Raw genomic sequence first — 15,502 nt, forward strand, 5'->3', positions numbered from 1 at the left:
CTCATCTGTAAAACCTCATTAGGTTGCTGATATCACTTATATGTGGAACCTAAAATATGACACAAATGAACTTACTTACGAAACAGAAACAGACTCACAGACATAGAAAACAAACTTACAGTTACCAAAGGGGAAAGGGGGTGGGGAAGGGCGAAAAGTTAGGGGTTTGGGATTAACAGATACACAAGACTATATATAAAATAGATAAACAACAAGGTTCTACTGAATAGCACAGGAAACTATATCCTATAATAAACTATAATGGAAAAGAATCTGAAAAAGAACATATATATGTATGTATAACTGAATCATTTTGCTGTACACCTGAAACACAACATTGTAAATTAACTATACTTTTTTTAAAAAAAGAATCCAAATGAAGCCTTTAGGGCAAGGTCTGACACAGAGCAGACACTCTAAGTGTGAGCATCTTTACTTCTTCCTCTGCGTCCTCCAAGGCCCCGCATCACCTCTCCCCTTCCCTCTGCTGCAAATTAGAACTTCAGGGCAACGCAGCCACGGGGCCTCTCGCCTGAACAGTTTCCTCGGCATTCGCTTCCTCTTTTCTTCATCCTCCTTCATTGCTCTACCTGCCAACATGTGATCTTTTCCCCTTTGTCTTTTCCACTTTGCTCCTTAGCTCTGAGACAACTTCTCTTTCACTAGCCAGGTAACCCCCCAAACTACCTCCATGTCACCACCTGCCTAAAGACATCGTGGCTCAGTGTCCAGAGACTGTAAGTTCTCCCTTGATTTGCTATCAAATTCTTGAAGAAGAGGACAGATGACATTCTCTCACCTGCGTCCTTATTCTCCTCTACACAAAGCACACCTTAGCCATCACTGAAGTGCATCACCCATCATAGTGCAAGAGCCTAAATGGTCCCTGAGGATGGGGGGCTGGACCACACACAGGACAATAGCCACAGGGGAGCTAAGTGAGAGGCCAGGTAGCTAAGGACACACATCACCAGCCTGTGAAAGGCACCCAGAAAGCTCGTCCATGATAACTGAAACCACACCTTTGTTTCACCGGAATTTCCACTGAACAAGCTGTACCCAACATATCCTTTCCTCTGACTCTGTTCTTCCAATAGACTCTAGCTTTTTTTCAAACGCATTTTTTTTAACATCTTTATTGGAGTATAATTGCTTTACAATGTTGTGTTAGTTTCTGCTGTATAACAGAATGAATCAACTATGCGTATACATATATCCCCTCCCTCTTGCGTCTCCCTCCCACCCTCCCTATCCCACCCCTCTAGGTGGTCACAAAGCACTGAGCTGATCTCCCTGTGCTATGCGGCTGCTTCCCACTAGCTATCTATTTTACATTCGGTAGTGTATATATGTCCATGTCTCACTTCGTCCCAGCTTATCCTTCCCCCTCCCTGTGTCCTCAAGTCCATTCTCTACGTCTGCATCTTTATTCCTGTCCTGCCCTTAGGTTCTTCAGAACCTTTTTTTTTTTTTTTTAGATTCCATATATATGTGTTAGCATACGGTATTTGTTTTTCTCTTTCTGACTTACTTCACTCTGTATGACAGACTCTAGGTCCATCCACCTCACTACAAATATCTCAATTTCGTTTCTTTTTATGGCTGAGTAATATTCCATTATATATGTGCCACATCTTCTTTATCCATTCATCTGTCGATGGACACTTAGGTTGCTTCCATGTCCTGGCTATTGTAGATACAGCTGCAATGAACATTGTGGTACATGACTCTTTTTGAATTATGGTTTTCTCAGGGTATATGCCCAGTAGTGGGATTGCTGGGTCATATGGTAGTTCTGTTTTTAGTTTTTTATGGAACCTCCATACTGTTCTCCATAGTGGCTGTATCAATTTACATTCCCACCACCAGTGCGAGAGGATTCCCTTTTCTCCACACCCTCTCCAGCATTTATTGTCAAACGCATTTTTTAATTGAAGTATAGTTGCTGTACAATACGTTACAGGTGTACAATATAGTGATTCACAATTTTTAAAGGTTATACTCCATTTATAGTTATTATAAAATGTTGACTATATTCCCTGTGTTGTACAGTATATCCTTATAGTTTATTTTATACCTAATAGTTTGTACTTCTTAATCCCCTGCCCCTATAATGCCCCTTCCCCCTCCCCTCTCCCCACTGGTAACCACTAATTTTTCTCCGTATCTGTGAGTCTGATTTCAGGAAGCAGGACCAGCTGTTCTCTGTGGCTGAGAGAGTCACAAACCCAAAGATCACCTAGCTGTCAGCTGGCCAGCAACCCGTGAAGTGACTTGACTCAGTACAAAATATTTGTCCAGTAAGTATGACAGTCATTGGCTAAACCAATTAGCCTGGCTCCTTATGAGATCCGGTCTGAATAATATGGGAATAATTGGCTAATCAGGAAGAGGAGCCCAGAGCAAACACATATAGAGAAGCAGATACATCACATTAAAGAAAATCAGTATTCACTCTCTAGGCCGCTTTGGATATTCATACGCAAACTGAGTTGGAAAGAGAAAGTGGGTGTGGCATGGTCAGCTTCCTGGTTACACTTACAAACCTTGAGAAACTTTACAATAAACACCTACATGGGCTGTGCTCCCTCGAAAACACAACCCGAGGCAAATCTTACCTGTGATGCTTTATGGAGAGGTGGGTGCAATCCCAGGGCAGCAAGAGTGAGGGAAAAGGGAAGTGAGAAGGTGGGAAAAGCAAATACACCCAAGGGGTGTGCTACCCAGTGGTCAGGGCTTCAAAAGAAAACCCAGTTGGTGGTTCACTCACGTGGGACGTTTCGGGGAAGGTCAAAAGGCATCACTGCCCCTGGACATCTTGTGCACGGGGCAGGAGGGAGGGAGAGGAGTTTACGTGCCAGCTGCTTCCCATCCCCTGTCTAATGGTCAGAGCTCATTACACGGGGCATTATGCACCGCCCCCCCACCCCCGCCCCGACACCTTCAGGCTGTTTTCACCCTGTGGAGTGTGAACTCACCTACACTTCTAGTTGAGTCGGTCCAGTTGCACCTGGGAACCCAGATCTCACACCCCACAGTCTGTCCCCTCCATCTGGGTCTGGATGTGTTGGGAACAACCAGGGCCACCGCGAGACCACAGGGCTGGGACGGGGGGGGTTAGGGGCCAGAGCAGCTGCAGCGCCCCCCGACTGATCAAGCAGCTGAGGGCCCTGGGGAAGGCAGGTGGGACCAGGTGAAACTGGGGAGGTGAGTGCCTGCATTCAGCCCAATGCATCCCCTTTAGAGTCATTAGTTTTCCTTTCTTACGGTTAAAAAAAGCCTAAGTCAAAATTTACACTGTGTTAGCGCCACCCTCCTCACGCCTCCTCTCCTCAGCACCAGCTACAATCACTTCCCAAATCAGCTCAAGCAGAAATCTATTACAGCTTCCCACCTCCCAGATTCAAGTCGTCTTATTATAGCACCAACACTTCCCTTAATCCAACATTTCCACAGCCAAAGACCGAGTATTCCATCCAGAGGCAGAGCATTCACGGTGAGACTATGAGCCCCAATCATTTTATTTGGAGAATATGGTGGCCAGCACCATAGTACTACGGTTTGCCAAAGGCAGAGATTTCCCCAAGCCCAGAACCTTTACGTCATTGTTGAGGGATGTTTACACGACCTATATTATGCCCTTTCTTCTTCTTCTTTTTTTTTTTTTTTTTTTTTTTTTAATACTTTATTTATTTATTTATTTATTTATTTATGGCTGTGTTGGGTCTCTTAGTTTTCGTGTGAGGGCTTTCTCTAGTTGCGGCAAGTGGGGGCCACTCTTCATCGCGGTGCGGAGGCCGCTCTTCATCGCGGTGCGCGGGCCTTTCACTATCGCGGCCCCTCCCGTTGCGGGGCACAGGCTCCAGACGCGCAGGCTCAGTAGTTGTGGCTCACGGGCCCAGTTGCTCCGTGGCATGTGGGATCTTCCCAGACCAGGGCTCGAACCCGTGTCCCCTGCATTAGCAGGCAGATTCTCAACCACTGCGCCACCAGGGAAGCCCGCCCTTTCTTTTTTAATACTTCAAAGTACGCAGCTTGGGCAATGACGCATAAAACGCAATACACTTCGTTGCATCAAGTCGCGTGAGGATGTGCTGTGTGGCGCGGTGGGGAAATTTCCACAAGAAGGTAGGGTGATTGGTTTCTAGTCCTGCTTGGGCACTAACAGTCTGTGCGATGTGGCAGGGACCCGTGAGCGTCCTCCTGCACAGAGGAGGGGGTAAGAACAGATCTCCACAGTGCCAGCCTCCTGTGATGCTATTCTACCACGACTGAGCCAAAGAAAGCACTTCACTTTCAAAGGCTATGACTCCAACTTTCGAAACTCTAGGACTCCAATCTCTTATCATAATTGCCAGAACTTGGAATCCACCGAGATGCCCTTCAGCAGGTGAATGGATAAATAAACTACTATGGTACCTGAGACTATGGAATATTATTCAGTGCTAAAAAAAAATGAGCTATCAAGCCAGGAGAAGACATGGAGGAGACAAACACATGTTACTAAGTGAAAGAAGCTCATCTGAAAAGGCTACATCCTGTATAATTACAACCAAATGACACTCTGGAAGAGGAAAAACTATGGAGACAGTAAAAAGATCAGTGGCTGCCAGGGGCTGGAGTGGAGAGCGATGAAAAGGCAGAGCACAGAGGACTTTTAGGGCAGTGAAACTACTTTGTATGATACTACAGTGGCAGATGCATGTCTTTATGTATTTGTCAAAACCCGTAGAATGTACAACACCAAGGGTGCACCATAATGTAAACTATGAACTCCAGGAGATAATGATGTGTCAGTGTAGATTCATCAGCTGTAACGAATGTACCACAACAGTGGGAGATGCCGATCATGGGAGAGGATGTGCATGGGGGGGACGGGCAGGGGGGACTCTCTGTACTTCCCGCTCGATTTTCCTGTGAACCTAAAACTGCTCTAAAAAATAAAATCTTAATAAAAAAAAAAAAATTTAGGACTCCTCGGGTTCAAAACTGAGAGGCATAGAGCTTAGCATTTCTGTTCTTTCCGACAGAGTAATAAAACATTCTCACCAGGGCCCAGGGGGCTTGGCAATCATAATATGGAGTTTCCTTTGATTCTAACGACTCCTATAGCCGTGTGATTAGTCTGAAAGTCTGGTTACCTGGACTGGCTTCTCCCACAGAAACACAGGAATCCTCCTGCCTTCTGGGCATCAGGTTGTCTGTCTAAAAACAGGCTGAATGGTGCCTTCTGAAACCTCCCAGGGGGACTCTGGGGCTTGGGGGCGGGGAGGGCTACCCCTCAAATGTGTATCCACGAAGTGTTCATCTTAAAATGTCTGGAATTCTGCTAGTTCAGCCCATCAGCTCACCATAAGAAAAACATCACAACCAAACAGGAAGAATCAAAGATCAGATAAAACAAGAACGAGAAGCCTGGGCTGCATGGACCAGAGGCACAAAAGTAGGCTTGTGAGCCGTGTGGGAGGGACAGGACAGGATGTGATACACGCGATGCAAAGAGCGTGGAAATGGGATTCACCCCCCTGAGATGCAGGAGTCGTTAGCAAGGATCAGAATGCTAAATCTGGGAGATGTAAGCCCATCCCATTTGGGAAGTGTGGACTTGGAGGGTTGGTCACTAAAATGTCATTCACTTCCATGTGAGGTAGGTCCCGTCTTGCAAGTATTAAGTATAGTACCAGCTATAAATGGCTCAGCCAAACTTGAAGGAAAGAGGCAACCTGGATAAAGCTTAGATTTTCTTACAGGTGAGCATGGAAAGCTTTCCCACGGTTCTCTATAGCTCTTCAAATCAAAACACTCACCAGTCTCTATAGACGACATAAAACTGAAGAATTTGTGTTATAAACTAATATGAGACATGGGTCTCATTAAACAATGCTAGATTCTCAGTGATGTCACTGCAGAAGTACCTAAAACGTTATTTTTTTTAACATCTTTATTGGAGTATAATTGCTTTACAATGGTGTGTTAGTTTCTGCTTTATAACAAAGTAAATCAGTTATACATATACATATGTTCCCATATCTCTTCCCTCTTGCATCTCCCTCCCTCCCACCCTCCCTATCCCACCCCTCTAGGTGGTCACAAAGCACCGAGCTGATCTCCCTGTGCTATGCGGCTGCTTCCCACTAGCTATCTATTTTACGTTTGGTAGTGTATATATGTCCATGCCATTCTCTCTCTTTGTCACATCTTACCCTTCCCCCTCCCCATATCCTCAAGTCCATTCTCTAGTAGGTCTGTGTCTTTATTCCCATCTTGCCACTAGGTTCTTCATGACCTTTTTTTTTTTTTTCCTTAGATTCCATATATATGTGTTAGCATACTGTATTTATTTTTCTCTTTCTGATTTACATAATTCAAAAAGAATCATGTACCAAAATGTTCATTGCAGCTCTATTTACAATAGTCAGGACATGGAAGCAACCTAAGTGTCCATCAACAGATGAATGGATAAAGATGTGGCACATATATACAATGGAATATTACTCAGCCATAAAAAGAAACGAAATGGAGTTATTTGTAGTGAGGTGGATGGAGTTAGAGTCTGTCATACAGAGTAAAACGTTATTTTTTAAAAGGTGCTCTACTTGGTGAGCTGACACACTGGCAAGGATCCATCTAACTGCTTAATGAATAACGACACATCCGAGTGTGAGCCGGAGCGGGGCCTGAGGCCACAGGACAGAGAGGAGGCAAGGGCTGACCAGGGCAGCCAGGTGGGGCTGCTGGAGGAGGTCGGGCTGGTAGGGGTGTCGTGTATTGACATCCGAAAGTGAGCAGGAGGCCCTGGGAGCGGACCTGGAGGGCCATGAGAAAAATCCTCCTAAACTTTCAGAGCTGTGCCCGAGGGCTCCATCCCCTGGTGACACTCCAGCTCCCCCAACGGTCGCCCTGCAGAATGAATGGGTTTTGTTTGGCTTTTCTGAGATGCATCTTAATTCAAGAGCTTTTGCCTGAGTGAGTCAGAAGCAGGAAAGTCTCCAGCCCCACCCCAGCTGGTACTTTTCCGTCCCTTCCCCTGAATTATATAACATGGCACATTTTTAGAAACTTAGTTCTAGCTGCAGAGACATCTGTGCTAAAATCCCAGCTTCCCACTCCTCAGACTCTCAAATGTTCAAGGAAGAAGATGCTGGTGTTTTTTGAGTTACAAAGAGTAGGAGTTGGAGAATAACGTATCTTCCTATAATGTAAAAGGAACAAGGAGTCTCACATGGTCACCAGGAAATAACACCTTCCTACCCCTTGTGTTTATATAGGGACAGGGTCAGAGAACCTGCACGTGACTGGGTTTTATCTTGTTGCTTCCAGGGAAGCACCTGGAAAAGTGCCCAGCTTGGAGATTTTCAATGTAGTGTCACATATGGAGATAGAACATTAGCTGCAATTCATACTAGCATGTAGATGACTGATTGCAATTCATACTAGCATGTAGATGGTTGATAGAGAAAGGAAGTTTCATGGGAACATCTGGAGAGGACTGGGCTCCTGAAATAAGGAGAGATTGAAGCCACAGGAGAAAAATGTGTTGACAGAGATGGAGGGAAAGGGGCTCAGGGTAAAAAGGAAAACAGAGGCAGACAGAGCCTCAATGACTGTCAGGTTCATTTTGCCCCATGACAAGTTACAAGGACCTAATTCTAGGTCTCTTTTCTTACCTCACCTGCCAGAATGTCCAGCCTCATCCTCTTTGAGGCATTTGTCCAAAGCAGCCCCTTGTCCCTAGTGACCAATTCTGACCAAGTCCTCCCCAGTCAGAGTTCCCCCGGGAAGAAAAAATCAACAGCCCGAGGCCAACTTGCCCTCAATAGAGCTTCAGGCAAAGCCACATGCACAGGAAGAAGCGGCTTCTTGTTTAATGTCTGCTCAGCCGACAAGGATCATGAAACCTTAGTCCCAGCCCTAAACCCTGAGCCAAAGCCAAACAGGAATGGAAAGAAACGAAGGATAGGGAAGAACAAAATGGGCTGCAGCTGTGTGGACATCCTCTGCGGGGCCCCGTCTGCTGCCCTTCCTCCTCGCGCCCAGAAGCGCTGACATGTGGTGTGCGTGCCATTCCCCGAGGGCCTTCCCATTAAAAAACCATAATCTTCAGCTGCACTGCAGGGTAATAATGTCACATCAACTCCACAGAGAGCTAAAGCTTAGTGTTGGCCTAATATGTTTTTAGGCAACTCATTTTTGCGGCTGTGGCCACTGCCTTCCTGTCCCCTCCTTTGTACAAACTTCCACGGTGCCAACGGCACCTCCCTGCACCCACCGTGTCAGCTGTAGCTATGTTTCAGACGGATGTTCATCTTAGAGCCTGAGAAGCAAACTAGTGGAGACGTGGGCGGGTCCTGATGTAGAAGTCTGCAGACCCCTGTCCCTGCTTCCAGAATAAAGACAGGCGTGTGTAGAATACTTGTCCTGCGTCTCACTGGGGAAGTGGCTGTCTTTCGGGTGCTCTCTCTGCATAACAACTGCTACAGGACAGTCACGATCTCCCCCTCCAAAGATTCAGCCATCCAGCCGGTCCCTGGAGAGATGTGGTGACCCCCCCCCATTTATTCACACAATAAATATCTATTAGCAGATATACACTGAGCTCTGGCTGTATGCTGAACATGGGACCAGACACAAGTCACCAAAGAGAACAAGACGTGCTCCCTGCCTCCGTGTCCTAAAGACTCTGACAGTCTATGTAACAACTATTACATCCCTTCCCAACTCTGCATTCAGAAGTTGTCACATTGGCAGCTTGACATCAGCCATGTGGGAGAATTTACACTCCAGAAACTGGCAACCGCTTCAGGGTTTTCTTATTGCTCCTTTGGTTTCTGTTGTGTGTTTTGTTTGTGTTTGTTTGAGGTTGTTAGCCAGAACATCACTGCATCGATGGCACGATTGAAGGGCTAGAGCAGAGAGCACATTTTTCTGCTTTAATGGACGGGGTGAGGCTTTTACATAGGAGATGGCGTACTGGTTGTGCATTTCAAACTGAGTAAGATTTCACCAGGCAGCAAGAGAGGAACAAACAATTCCAGAAAGAATAACATAAGTAGAGGCACAGAAGTTTCTCATTTAAAAAGTTCTAGGGATTCAGAGAAGGAAACCAATACAATCTGTTGTGCTACCCAGGAAAGTCTATTGGGCTTTAAAGAATAGATGGGTCTTTGGCAGATGCGTGGGGGGAGGGGTGGGGAGGAAGGACGGGAGAGTGGAGCAGACATTGCCATCAGCATGATCAGCGTGGAGCAGGGCAGCTCAGCTTAGCTGGGGAGAAAAGACTGACACCTCTCTCTTCTTTCCTTCTCATCCTTGGAGCCCCCATGGTAGATTTGACATGTAAAGAAGAACACTGAATGAAGCTGCACAGAAAAACCACACCTTCTATGTGTCGTCAAATTGTAAGGGGCGGAGGGGGGGTGTATCTGTTTTTAGTTCAGATGCTAAGCAGAGTGTCAATTTCCCCTGAGTTTACAGTGATACTTTATCAGTACCACCCCCAGGTGAGAAATTCCTTCCTTAAAAAGCACTATTTATTCCCTTCCTTCTCCCCAGTAACACAAATAGTGAGTGGAGAAATTCTGTTTTTTATGGTTTAAATTATGGTTTAAAAATTAGCACAGGGACTTCCCTGGCAGTCCAGTGGTCAAGACTTCACCCTCCCACGCAGGGGGTAGAGGTTCGATCCTTGGTTGGGAAGCTAAGATCCCACATGCTTCGTGGCCAAAAAAACCAAAATATAAACCAGAAGCAATACTGTAACAAATTCAATAAAGACTTTAAAAAAATGCTCCACATGAAAAAGTCTTTAAAAAAAAAAATTAGCACAAAGACCATCACATTAAAATGGCCAAAATCCACAACACTGGTAACACTAAATGCTGCTGAGGATGTGGAGCAACAGGAATTCTCCTTCACGGCCGGTGGGGATGCAACATGGTGCAGCCACTTTGGAAGACAGCTTGCCAGTTTCTTACAAAACTAAACACACCCCTACCATACAATCCAGTAATTGTGCTCCTTGGTATTTACCCCAGTGAGCTGAAAACTTATGTCCACACATAAACCAGCACACAGATGTTTATAGCAGCTTTATGCACAATTGCCAAAACTTGGAAGCAGCCAAGATGTCCTTCAGTAGATGATGGGTAAATAAACTATGGTGCCTCCAGACAATGGAATATTATTCAGCACTAAAAAGAAATGAGCTATCAGACAAGAAAAGACATAGAGGACACTTAACGAAGCCAATCTGAAAAGGCTACACACTGTATGATTCCAACTATGTAACATGCTGGAAAGGGCAAAACTATGGAGGCAGTAAAAGGATCGGGGGTTGCCAGGGGCTGGTGGGGAGAGAGATGAACAGGTGGGGCACAGAGGATTTTTAGGGCAGTGAAACTAGCCCATATGATGTTATAATGGTGGATACATATCATTATATATTTGTCCAAACCCACAGAATGTGCAACATCAAGAGTGAGCCCTAATGTCAGCTACAGACTTCGGGTGATGATGACGTGTCCATGTAGGTTCATCAGTTGTAACGGATGCACCACCCGGTAGAGGAAGTTGATAAGGGGGGAAGCAGTGCATGTGTAGGGACAGGGGGTACGTAGGAAATCTCTATACTTTCCCCTCAATTTTGCTGTGAAACCAAAACTGCCCTAAAAAATAAAGTGCATTTTTCAAAAAGATTTTAAAACGTAAGGGAAGTAGCCTGAGCTTTTAAGAGGCCCCTCCTCCTCCAGGACATTACCCTCCACCCCCAACCCAGCCCCTGAGGAGGGTTGGCCTCCACCATAGTCCCTGGAGCCACCAGAGGGCGCTGTTGCAGCCGTCAGCGCTCCTGGGGCTTGAGGCCAAATTGGTGAGGAGCCTGGGTTCCAGCAGCAACACCTGACAAGGATTCTTGTCATCACTGGGGACAGATTCCTCAGGAGGACTGAGACGAAGCTGGGAGAGTGAGGAGGGTGTGGAAGAAGGAGGAAAGAGAAGTCTGATGTGGGAAGGAAAGTGATGATCACCTGTGACAGCTAAAGGTTGGCTCAGAAGGCGTCAAGGTGTGTCATCACTAAGACTGCCCTGCGGACAGTTTTATTTAAAAGGGCAGAGAAGAAGAGCAAATTGGAGGGATGCGTTTCCATCCATTTCACACATGGCTTTGGAGGACAGTTTAAGAATCCCCCGCCCCCGGACTGTAAGGAAATGGTGAACACACCTGGTTCAGCTCCAGGAAAAGGGTTTGCTGGGTGAACAGTGTGCACACCCTGCGTACCATCTCCAGGCTGCAGTCTCACAGCCCAGGCGTCTGGGTCCCGCCTCTGCCACATACTGCCTGGGCCTTGCCAAGCCTCTGTGGACGCATTTGTAAAATGCGGATGATATTACAACCACCCTCTCATAGCCATTCTGAGATCATTTACGTGAAAGTATCCTGTGACCTGGAAAACCTTTGGAATCATTATTTTTACCATCAACATACTCTGCGTGCCCCCAACTCCAACAGCTGTTCCCACACCCACAGAAGCATCACATTCACCATAGCTGTGCTTTCAGTAGGATTTTTTTTTAAATTTTTTATTGACGTATAGTGGATTTACAATGCTGTTAGTTTCTGCTGTACAGCAAAGTGACTCAGTTATACGTATATATATTCTTTATCATATTCTTTTCCTTTATGGTTTATCACAGGAAATTGTATAGAGTTCCCTGTGCTCTACAGTAGGACCTTGTTGTTTATCCATCCTATATAATATAATATATAATAGTTTGCATCTGCTAACCCCAAACAGAGGGGAGTTTGGGGTCCACTGGGATTTTAAAACCCTCATTGTTGCCTTGTCTGAATCACTGCGATAACCCCAGACCAGTCTCCCACTTGGCATCTCTCAAAATCCATCCTACCAAAGGTCACCGGGACGCTAAAGCAGTGCTGAAGTCATGCTGTCCCTTGTTCAGGTACCTCCAATGGTTCTCCCATCATCTTCCACGTGGAGGAAGGGCTCCTTACCTTGGCATTCAAGGCCCTGCAGGTCGTCACTGCTTCCTCCCCTCCCACACGTCTTCCTCTGGCCCCAGTGTGTGCCCTGCCTTCCTGGACCATTCACTGTCCTCTTAGCCTGGTCTTTCACCCCTTGCCCCGGGCGTGCCATGGTAACTCCCTTCTCCCACCCTCCAGTTTCTCGTGGAAAAATCTTACACATCCTCTAACTCATCTAAAAGGACCCTTCTTTAAAGAGGACTTCCATAACCCCTGTTTCCTCATCCTGTCACTGAATTCCTCCCAAATCATGTAGGTTTCATTTCTATCCCTGCCTTACCTAGCACATCTTGCAGCAATAAATCCTTAATGAACGGATTTGGGGTTTTGTGCTTCATTTATCTCCCGACCAAAGCATAAAGTTCTATAGGGACAGACTGCCGGCTGGGTTTTTCCTATATGCCCACGGTCTCCAGTACAATGCTTTGCCCTTAATAAGAGATCAATAAATATTTGCTGAATTGACTTGAAGGAGTAGAATAGCACCAGGGTCTGAAGGGACTTGAACGAGATCGGTGAAGATCTTACGGCTAATTGTTAAGAACTTAAATTTGATGTGAGATGAATACAAACCACTTTTTAAAATACGCTTAGTATCTACGCAAGTTTTTTTCCACCTGACAGTTATATTTTCTCCATGTAAATTGCCAACAATGGCTTACATTTCTGTGTCGTAGTGTCCTATAAGTATAATCGGTAGAAATCAAGGCTACTGCATTTCTGACCCTCTGTTTCTACCAGCCCCTTCTGCTTCCCTCCAGATGTTTTCAGGGTTTGAAGAGAGCATTTTTGCATTTTTCTAGAGCAGTGGTTCTCCAAGAGCAAGCCTTAGACCCACAGCATGAGAGTAACCTGGGAACTTAGAAATGCAAGTTATCAGGCCCCCCGCAGACCTACTTAATCAGAAACCCATGGGCGGGGTGCAGAGAACAGAGCAATCTGTGTTTTAACAGCTTTTCAGGGGACTCTGATGCAAATTGAACCCCTGTTCTTGACACTTCCTGCTCAGAACTGTGGTCCGCGGACCAGCAGCGTCTGCATTGCCTGGGAGCTTGTGAGAAATGCAGACTCTCAAGCCTCACCCCTAGACCCACTGAATCAGCATTTGCATTTTAACAAGACCACTGATGAGTCCTCATCAGGCTCAAATTTGAGAAGCTCTCTTCTAGAGCACTTTGGGGAAAAAGATGCCTTCCATTAGGAAATTGTCATCAAGGAGGGTGGCTGATTAAAAACTGCCACACATTTCTGCCACTTCTTCCACTAAGGGCTGGTGTCTATGTCCCATCCCCTTGAATCCGTGCTGGCCCATGACCTGTTTTGATCAATAGACATGGCTGTGGTGATGTTGTCTACCCTCCAAGGCTGGGCTTTGAGAGACTTGAAGTTTCTGCCTTAGCCTCTGACAACACTGTCTCATGGGACTCAGCCGACGTACTGTGAGAAGCCCCTGGAGATGCCGGGAGGAGGAGGAGAGCTGAGTCTGTCTGGTCCCGCCCCTGCTAGGCTCTCCCCATGACAGCAAATTGGTAGCCGTGGGAGTGAGTCATGGAGGGTGTCCCAGCCCAGGTGGGCCCACAAGGAGCAGAGGACACCCCAGCCGAACCCAATCACCCCACAGACTTGCAGTAGGTAATAAAGGTGGTTGTTTCAAGCCACTACCTTTTGGGATAGTTTGTTACACAGCAGTAGAAAACTGAAACAGTGAGCTACTGAGTGAATTAGTCACATGTCTTCTGAAGGAGGCTCTGTCCAAAGTCATTTGCTAAGTTATAAAATTCTGAGCATTATGACTTTCATGTATTTTCCCTGAAACTCTCAAAAGTAGGTAGTTGTAACTATTTGCAAGATGAATAAGCCTGTGAGTGTAGGGCTGCACTACGGAAAACTAAATTTCTCATACAGCACGGGACAAAATCCACATCATTCGACAAGGGCCATTCATGGACCAGGATGGGTGAGCATAGCTGGAAGAGAGTTCTATCCCTTTGGCCAGAAGCAACTCAATATACCCAACAATTTCCTCTAAAACATAAACTGTTCACTTTATTTTTAAATGTTGGTACTTATAGCCAGGGAAAAAAACCTTTATATTCTAGAAAAACAAACTCAGGAAGGACACTACTTCATAATTCCGGATGTATCGATAATTAAATTCGAGTCAGTCGATTTGTATGGAGCTCCAACTGTAGTTAAATGTATACCAAGTAAACTAGCGCTGGCCCTCAAAACGCTGAAGCTCCTGCAAGCAAATGGGACCTAGTAAAGTGGAGGGGAAAGAACCTAGGCTGAGAGTCAGGAGACCTAGCAGCTGGTCGTGACATCGCCACTGTCCCAACCCACCTCTGCTGGCAGAGAGGCCAACATCATCTTTAAGAAAACGGAGGGGGAGTGGTCCTCGCTGGATACAGACACTCGACAGCTGGAGCTGGCACATCGGTAGGACCCACACAAGGGGAATTCCTCTGTCTCCTGTGGGCCACACGGTCTCCCCCTCAAAAGGCCCCTTTTCTCCCTGAATGTGCCCCATTCTCCTCCCTCCTGTTTATTCACAGCTCCAAATGGCCCAGGAACATCGTCATCCAAATGTCGTCCACGTTATGACACCGGCATCCTCGGCACCCACTTCTGGGCTCAAATTCCTAAGGAAGACCATCTAATTGGCCAAGGGAAAACCGAGAGATGGGCCGTGCGTGTTGTCAGGTGACCATCCCCCAATTTACTGTCATGGGGTGTTGGGGTCCCGAGTCTCACAGTTCGACCACCCAGGGCTGCAAGGGAGGCAGTTCCCTGAGAAGGAGCAGTAATTCTCATCCCTTCACAGCCATTCACCAGCTGAGATATTTGGGGCTAATCACTTGGCCTCCTAGAGTTTGCTCTTCCTCAGCTGTAACGTGAGGGATTTGGTCAGATGATCTCAAATCTCTTTCTTCCAATACCAAGGTCCTGTCATCTAGAACACAAAGCAGAACATAATGGCAAAATGCAAAGGACCCAGGCCCACCTGTTGTGAATACAGGGACAGCTATGTGCCCAAGACTCCAAACCAGGAAAGATCCAGGGCAAGAGGTATTTTCAGGACCACCTGCAGAAAACTGGGCACAGCAGCAGAACTATGTGTCCAGGTACCCATACTCCTTGGACCACGTGCCAAGGACCAGATAACTTTAGTTACACAGGGTTGGTTATGAGCATAGCTATGAAAACGGTGATAGAAACTGAGGGCCCAGCTTCCCAGTTCTGCAGCCCTCTCCTCTCCCTGAACCACTGCCTTCCCTCACAGGGCTCCCAGCACAGCCTGCATATATATTAAGAGCTCAATGGCCAAAGCATCACTTTTAACAAATCACTTTTCTGATCTTTCCATTTCTCCCACTTATATATCTATTGACCAAAACTAGAATCAAACATATCACTTATGCTTTAGTGTGAATTTAAGTCAGTGAATCACATCTCCCGAGG

The 15,502-nt window shown here is 46.3% G+C and overlaps 1 long non-coding RNA gene across 1 annotated transcript in view; it reads right to left on the minus strand.

Moving 5' to 3' along the window:
- LOC132358841 (uncharacterized) overlaps nt 1-15,502 on the minus strand; it is a 234,637-nt gene that overhangs the window by 138,268 nt on the left and 80,867 nt on the right. The gene's annotated exons all lie outside the window — the stretch shown is intronic.

Source organism: Balaenoptera ricei, chromosome 2 (assembly GCF_028023285.1).
Source record: "Balaenoptera ricei isolate mBalRic1 chromosome 2, mBalRic1.hap2, whole genome shotgun sequence".
Classification (NCBI taxonomy): Eukaryota; Metazoa; Chordata; class Mammalia; order Artiodactyla; family Balaenopteridae; genus Balaenoptera; species Balaenoptera ricei.